This window comes from Coregonus lavaretus, assembly GCF_964263955.1.
Source record: "Coregonus lavaretus genome assembly, chromosome: 17".
In the NCBI taxonomy this organism is placed as follows: Eukaryota; Metazoa; Chordata; class Actinopteri; order Salmoniformes; family Salmonidae; genus Coregonus; species Coregonus lavaretus.
The window spans coordinates 19,589,509-19,598,258 of NC_140004.1; positions in this window are offsets into that span (position 1 = coordinate 19,589,509).

An 8,750-nucleotide genomic window follows, 5' to 3' on the forward strand; every position below is an offset into this window, starting at 1 on the left:
TACCAAATTGTAAGCCTATTAAGCTTGGTTGAATAATGGTTTATATGAACTTAAAAGGGTCATAGGATAAACTCTTATTCCATTATGTAACTATAACGACACAGGATGAGACCCAGATGCAGACACAGGAGGCAGATGGTTCGAGTCTCTGATATTTATTAATAGACAAACAGAAAACACTGGTATAAATACACAGGGGATAATGGGGACAAATGGGAGACACCTGGTGGGGGGTGGAGACAAGCACAAGACAGGTGAAACAGATCAGAGTGTGACAGTACCCCCCTCTAGGGCGCCACCTGGCGTCCTACCCGGGCGCATACCTGGTTGACTGGGGTGCCGGCGGTGAAAGTCAGCGATGAAGGCTGGGTCCAGGATGTCCTTAGCGGAGACCCAGCACCTCTCCTCCGGGCCATAACCCTCCCAGTCAACCAGGTACTGGAAACTCCTGCCCCGAGGTCGAACACTCAGGAGGTGTCTCACCGTGTAGGCCGGATGGCCGTCGATGAGACAGGGAGGGGGGGTGGGGGGGGGGGGGGGGGGTGGGCCTGGAAACAGGAGACAAAGGGCTGTGAGACACAGGTTTAATCTTAGACACATGAAAAGTGGGATGTATACGGAGGGTGCGGGGCAACAGAAGACGAACAGCAGTGGGACTAAGGATTTTAGAGATGGGAAAAGGGCAGATAAAGCGGGGGTAAGGTTTACGGGATTCCACTCTGAGGGGCAGATCCCGAGTAGCGAGCCATACCCTCTGCCCGAGACTATAGCGGGGAGCCGGGGTCCAGTGGTGGACCGCCTGTCGCCGATACCTGGAGGTGGTCTTAAGAAGAGTGGACCGGGCTCTCTTCCAGGTACGCCGACAGCGACAGACGAACATCTGGTCTTGCTCAGTGAAGAGCGGAGGCTGGTAACCCAGGGAACACTCGAAAGGCGAGAGCCCAGTGGCCGAGCAGGGTAGGGTGTACCGTGCGTACTCCACCCACACGAGTTGCTGGCTCCAGGTGGTGGGGTTAGCCGAGACGAGGCACCGAAGAGTCATCTCCAGTTCGTGATAGGCACGCTCCAACTAGATGAAACCCGGAGGACAGGCTGGCTGACGACCCAATGAGGGTGCAGAACGCCTTCCAGAATCGGGACGAGAACTGAGGACCACGATCGGAGACCATGTCGACCGGAAGTCCATGGATTCGGAAGACGTTCTGCACCATGAGCTGGGCCGTCTCCTTGGCTGAAGGTAACTTAGGGAGGGGAATGAAATGGGCGGCTTTAGAAAACCTATCCACCACTGTAAAGATGGTGGTGTTGCCATCAGACGGAGGGAGACCAGTGACAAAATCCAGGGATATATGGGACCAGGGGCGATGAGGCACAGGGAGGGGGCGCAAGCCTTGCTGAAAACCTCCAGGAGGTCCTGGTACTCAGTGGGAATGGTGGAGAAATCCGAGGCTTTTCCAGAGCCTACAGGAGGATGTCCCAGGGAAGGCTGCACTGCCTTAAGGCAATGTGAGTGGCAGAACTGGCTCCAACCCAGGATAGAACCAGTGGTCCAGTCAATCAGGGAGTTATGCCTCTATTTATGTAAGTCTCTTCACAGTACCTGCCGTTCCATAAGGTGTATTGTTATCTGTTAACTACTCTTGCATCAGTTATCTGATGTGGGATAGAGTTCCATGTAGTCATGGCTCTATGTAGTACTGTGCACCTCCCATAGTCTGTTCTGGACTTGGGGATTGTGAAGATACCTCTGGTGGCATGTCTTGTGGGGTATGCATGGGTGTCTGAGCTGTGTGCTAGTAGTATAAACAGACAGCTCGGTGCATTCAGCTTGTCAACCCTTCTTACAAAAACAAGTAGTGAAGAAGTCAATCTCTCCTCCACTTTGAGCCATGAAAGATTGACATGCATATTATTAATGTTAGCTCTCCATGTACATTTAAGGGCCAGCCGTACTGCCCTGTTCTGTGCCAATTGTAATTTTCCTAAGTCCGTCTTTGTGGCACCTGACCACACAACTGAATAGTAGTCCAGGTGCGACAAAACTAGGGCCTGTAGGACCTGCCTTGTTGATAGTGTTGTTAAGAAGGCAGAGCAGTGCTTTATTATGGACAGACTTCTCCCCATCTTAGCTGCTGTTGTATCAACATGTTTGACCATGACAGTTTACGCTCCAGGGTTACTCCAAGCAGTTTAGTCAACTCAACTTGCTCAATTTCCACATTATTCATTACAAGATTAAGTTTAGGTTTAGGGTTTAGTGAATGATTTGTTTAAAATTCAATGCTTTTAGTTTTTGAAATATTTAGGACTAACTTATTTATTGCCACCCATTGTGAAACTAACTGCAGCTCTTTGTTAAGTGTTGCAGTCAATTCAGTCGCTGTAGTAGCTGACGTGTTTAGTGTTGAGTCATCCACATACATAGACACACTGGCTTTACTCAAAGACGGTGGCATGTCGTTAGTAAAGATTTTAAAAAGTAAGGGGCCTAAACAGCTGCCCTGGGGAATTCCTGATTCTACCTGGATTATGTTGGAGAGGCTTCCATTAAAGAATACCCTCTGTGTTCTTTTAGACAGGTACAGTGGGGGAAAAAAGTATTTAGTCAGCCACCAATTGTGCAAGTTATCCCACTTAAAAAGATGAGAGAGGCCTGTAATTTTCATCATAGGTACACGTCAACTATGACAGACAAAATGAGAAACAAATTTCCAGAAAATCACATTGTAGGATTTTTAATGAATTTATTAGCAAATTATGGTGGAAAATAAGTATTTGGTCAATAACAAAGGTTTCTCAATACTTTGTTATATACCCTTTGTTGGCAATGACACAGGTCAAACGTTTTCTGTAAGTCTTCACAAGGTTTTCACACACTGTTGCTGGTATTTTGGCCCATTATTCCATGCAGATCTCCTCTAGAGCAGTGATGTTTTGGGGCTGTCGCTGGGCAACACGGACTTTCAACTCCCTCCAAAGATTTTCTATGGGGTTGAGATCTGGAGACTGGCTAGGCCACTCCAGGACCTTGAAATGCTTCTTACGAAGCCACTCCTTCGTTGCCCGGGTGGTGTGTTTGGGATCATTGTCATGCTGAAAGACCCAACCACGTTTCAGCTTCAATGCCCTTGCTGATGGAAGGAGGTTTTCCCTCAAAATCTCACGATACATGGCCCCATTCATTCCTTCCTTTACACGGATCAGTCATCCTGGTCCCTTTGCAGAAAAACAGCCCCAAAGCATGATGTTTCCACCCCCATGCTTCACAGTAGGTATGGTGTTCTTTGGATGCAACTCAGCATTCTTTGTCCTCCAAACACGACGAGTTGAGTTTTTACCAAAAAGTTATATTTTGGTTTCATCTGACCATATGACATTCTCCCAATCCTCTTCTGGATCATCCAAATGCACTCTAGAAAACTTCAGACGGGCCTGGACATGTACTGGCTTAAGCAGGGGGACACGTCTGGCACTGCAGGATTTGAGTCCCTGGCGGCGTAGTGTGTTACTGATGGTAGGCTTTGTTACTTTGGTCCCAGCTCTCTGCAGCTCATTCACTAGGTCCCCCCGTGTGGTTCTGGGATTTTTGCTCACCGTTCTTGTGATCATTTTGACCCCACGGGGTGAGATCTTGCGTGGAGCCCCAGATCGAGGGAGATTATCAGTGGTCTTCCATTTCCTAATAATTGCTCCCACAGTTGATTTCTTCAAACCAATCCGCTTACCTATTGCAGATTCAGTCTTCCCAGCCTGGTGCAGGTCTACAATTTTGTTTCTGGTGTCCTTTGACAGCTCTTTGGTCTTGGCCATAGTGGAGTTTGGAGTGTGACTGTTTGAGGTTGTGGACAGGTGTCTTTTATACTGATAACAAGTTCAAACAGGTGCCATTAATACAGGTAATGAGTGGAGGACAGGGGAGCCTCTTAAAGAAGAAGTTACAGGTCTGTGAGAGCCAGAAATCTTGCTTGTTTGTAGGTGACCAAATACTTATTTTCCACCATAATTTGCAAATAAATTCATAAAAAATCCTACAATGTGATTTTCTGGAGAAAAAAATTCTCAATTTGTCTGTCATAGTTGACGTGTACCTATGATGAAAATTACAGGGCTCTCTCATCTTTTTAAGTGGGAGAACTTGCACAATTGGTGGCTGACTAAATACTTTTTTTCCCCACTGTAACTCTTTATCCACAATATAGCAGGGGGTGTAAAGCCATAACACATACTGTACGTTTTTCCAGCAGCAGACTATGATCGATAATGTCAAAAGCCGCACTGAAGTCTAACAAAACAGCCCACACAATATTTTTATCATAAATGTATCTCAGCCAATCATCAGTCATTTGAGTAAGTGCTGTGCTTGTTGAATGTCCTTCCCTATAAGCGTGCTGAAAGTCTGTTGTCAATTTGTTTACTGTAAAATAGCATTGTATCTGGTCAAACACCATTTTTCCCAAAAGTTTACTAAGGGTTGGTAACAGGCTGATTGGTCAGTTATTTTAGCCAGTAAAGGGGGGTTTACTATTCTTGGGTAGCGGAATGGCTTTTGCTTCCCTCCAGGCCTGAGGGCACACACTTTCTAGTGGGCTTAGATTGAAGATATGGCAAATGGGAGTGGCAATATCGTCCGCTATTATCCTCATCCAAGTTGTCAGATCGCGGTGACTTGTCAATGTTGATAGACAACAATATTTTTTTCAATTCTTCCACTCTCACTTTACAGAATTCAAAATTACAATGCGTGTCTTTCATAATTTGGTCAGTTACTCTTGGATGTGTAGTGTCAGCGTTTGTTGCTGGCATGTCATGCCAAAGTTTGCTAATCCAGCCAATGAAAAATCATTAAAGTAGTTGGCAATATCAGTGGGTTTTGTGATGAATGAGCCATCTGATTCAATGAATGATGGAGCTGCGTTTGCCTTTTTGCCCAAAGCTTTTTACTATCATTCTTGGTGGAGACGAGCACAAGACAGGTGAAACAGAACAGGGTGTGACAATACCCTGGTGGGTTGACTGTAGGCACTGGTTACAGTTTGAAGCTGATAAAAGCCAGTCAATATTGAAATCACCCAGAAAATATACCTCTCTGCTGATATCCCATACATTATCAAGCATTTCACCCATATTATCCAGATACTGACTGTTAGCACTTGGTGGACTATAGCAGCTTCCCACAAGAATGGGCTTTAGGTGAGGCAGGTGAACCTGTAGCCATATTACTTCAACAGTACTTAACATGAGATCCTCTCTAAGCTTTAAAGGATTGTGGCTCTGTATATAGCCCGCAACCCTGCCCCCACTGGCATTTCTGTCTTTTCTGTAGATGTTATAGCCATGTATTGCTACCACTGTATCATCAGAGGTATTATCTAAGTGAGTTTCAGAGATGTCATCTGTTACTAGCAAGTTATTGATTTCATGAACCTTGTTTCTTAGGCTCCATATGTTAATGTGGGCTATTTTTAGCACCGTTCTGGGATGCTAGATTGTTTTTATTGCTTTACTGGGAAGCTTATCAGAAGTAGACAAGGGATCCATTGCTGCAATTATTTATTTATCATGTCAAGAGCTGCCAATCTCGCAACACGCTCGAAACAACGACGACCTCGAACGTGCCCACATGCGTTGACACTGACGTCATGTGACAGTGCACAAAGAACGGATTGAGAAGAAGGTCAGTGGGCAAAATCCAGACATAAAAGATTGCCACAAAAGAAAAAGTGTTGTGCTCAGACAGGTGGAGGAGAGGATGGATGACGGTTCCAAAATGGCAGCGTCCGTGGAAATGTTGCTTGAATCTGAATGTGCGGCAAGTGAAGTTTGTGACAATGAATGGAAAATGGTGAAATCAAAAAAGGGAACGAAATGAGCAAAAGTTGTAGTGGAAGTCAAGGATCGGTCCAATAATGCATTTCTTGTTGGACTGCGTTTTTTGGACAAGGAGGTTCATTTGGGAGAGCATTTGAGTCCAAACCACTACAGCGTGTGAACTGCAAATGATATGGCCACATGTCAAATGTTTGCAGATGGGAGAAGTATGTTATTGAAGAATCTGTGAATGGAAAATGTTGCAACTGTGGTGGGTTTCATACTCCGGACTTACTTGAGTGCCCTGTTAGGGTGAAAGAGGTTGAGATGTCAAGGATCAGGGCTGTACAGCAGCTCTCCTATGTTGAGGTGGTGAAGGCAGTTGAAGGGGCAAGAGGCCACAGTGCTGAAGAAGATATGGCGGTGGATGCAACGCAGCCAGTTGCGAATGTTTTACATCAATCAAGTGATCCGGATACACTCATTGTGAAGAAGGTGGATTTTGTACCATTTACAGCCACAGTTATTAATTGTACTGCACAAATGTCCAAGAAGTCCCAGAAGCTGGACATCATTATATCTGCAGCCAATAAGTTTTTGGGGCTCCAAGACTTCACGGTAGAAGAACTGCAAGGACTACTGTAGCCAGAATGTCCCAACCTCACAGGATCTTTCTGAGCCTGTATAGGGACCTGATTATAATTTTAGATAGATTTTAACAGAAAAGCAGTAGGTGGCGGAATGCACATCCAATGGTTGCGAACGCCATTATACCAGAGAAGAAGAAGAAACAAGAATAAGTGTTGTAGCTAAATCAAAAACGTCAACACAGGAAAGAGAAAGTCAGTTTTCCATTAAATTAGTTTAGCTTTTTTTGATACATGAATTCTGCTGGACGATTTAGCATAGGTAGTTAGTTATTGGGCCTATCAACTAAGCTAGATAGCTAGCTAGTTATGATCTGCAGAATATACTTTCCATGCAACCTTTTTTTGGGGGTGGGTGGATGAGCTAGTACGCTAACTAGCTAGCTAGTTTTCTAACCTTGATTTGGTCGCTACTCGCTAGCTAACGTTAGCTGGGCTCAATGGTCTTATCTTCCCTGAACCTTGTTCTCAGGGTATCCGTATCCCAAGGGTATTTTGTGAGACATACCCAGCATGTTAACATTAGCTAGCTAGCTAGCTCGCTAGCTAGCTTCTTGTGTCAACACACTATAAGTAACGTTAGTTCCTTTTCAATTGTAGTATCTAAACAGTTTATGATTTTGCTGACTTTTGCAAATGGTGTGTTAGAGGAACTTGGCTCTGCTTGCGGAAACATCTGGAAAACATTACTATAGGGGCCCCCTAAGATAGAGGAGATTCGGATGTATAAAGGCCAGGGATTGGTCTATCTAAAACCACCCATCTTATGTTACATAGGATAAATACCATGTTTGAACAAAGGATGGAGAGAATAACATATTAGAGATTGGGTCAGTTGTTCTCCAGATTTCTGCAAGAGTCTGTAAATTGATACTGTAATATTTTATGTAATAAACCATTATAATCAAGGACAGTGTCAGCGGATTTCTTGTCATCACAGCATATCAGCATCGTTGTCTCGACACCACAGAATGGCGACGAGGATTTGGGACGTGTTGCGTCTTTTCTCAGCGTTCCATTCATGGGCGCCAAGCTGACTCAAGAGGCATGCAGATACTGTGAGATTTCTCACAAACTTTGGGCGCTGGTCGGTTCGTGTGCTGTGTGTGTGCGTTGGGGGGATGTACCGTTTTTGGACTTGCGTGTGTGCTTTGCTGTTATTTGCTGTGTGATGAGAATCCGTTCTAAATTTCTAAATTTGTTTGCGTTGGGAACAACGCAAACAGGGGGGAGTGTCTATAGGAATTGTTAACACTGGGCACACGGATATTTGGCTTGAATAAAATTAAAAGGAGTGTCCAGGGATAGCATGAAGGAATAAGGCCAGGAAATAAGGAAAAAGTATACTTTTAGGACGTCGCTGATTTAAGGAAGCCCTCAAACGAGGCAATCATTAGGATGGGCCGAAAATCCTGAAAACTCACTAGGTTGATTTTTAAGGTCAGTTCTGGGAACTGGAGTTTGTGGAAGATACATTCCATTGTAAATTACCTCTCGACATATAGTTGACGAGGTATGTGTTCGAAGTAACCTCTCATTGAATATCTGCAACTCGAGGTAGCAGAAATTTAGGAAGGAACAATGAGAAATAAGGAGCGACGGTAGCATGCTTAGTGTATTGTATGAACGGATGCATTCCTCTTGAATTGTGTGTGTGTGAGAGGCAGACAGCCTATGCGTGTGTGTGTAAAAGGGGAGGTCTCTGCTGTGTGTCGACTAAGGCTATGACAACAGGGGTTTTAGTTTTTTGTAAGGAAATTTGTTAGTTAAGGTTAAAACCTTATATGAGTCTCTATAAAAGAGAACGTTTAATAATTGTTAAAAAACTATGAGCCCCTGGGAGGACGATTATTTGTACTGGATAAGAAACTTCGAAGTAGATATAACTATAAAATCTGCAGATTAGAATAAGTGAAGATAAGAAACTTCGAAGTAGGATTTGTGTTCTATGTTCTGTGTTGGTTTGTGAGTTTTGTTAAGTGTTACTGTTTGTCTGTGTTGGAAATAACGGAGGGACAGCTGGTCTGTCTGCTTTCTGTTGTTTAGCTTGGAGAGAGCTGCTTGGGAGAGCCCCTCTCGCTTTGAAATCGCACTGGTGAATGAGCTGCGCATGCGTGGGATTTTATGAGTTTAGAGTTACGTAGAGCAAATATGCCACTCCCCTGCCTGCACTGAGCTGCTGTGACAGGCAGATTTAGTGCTGCAGACAGAGAAGAAAGGGGGAGATTTTGAATACACACGGATAAAGTATTCTGTTTGATAAGTGGCTGTTGCTAAACTATGAAACTATTTGAT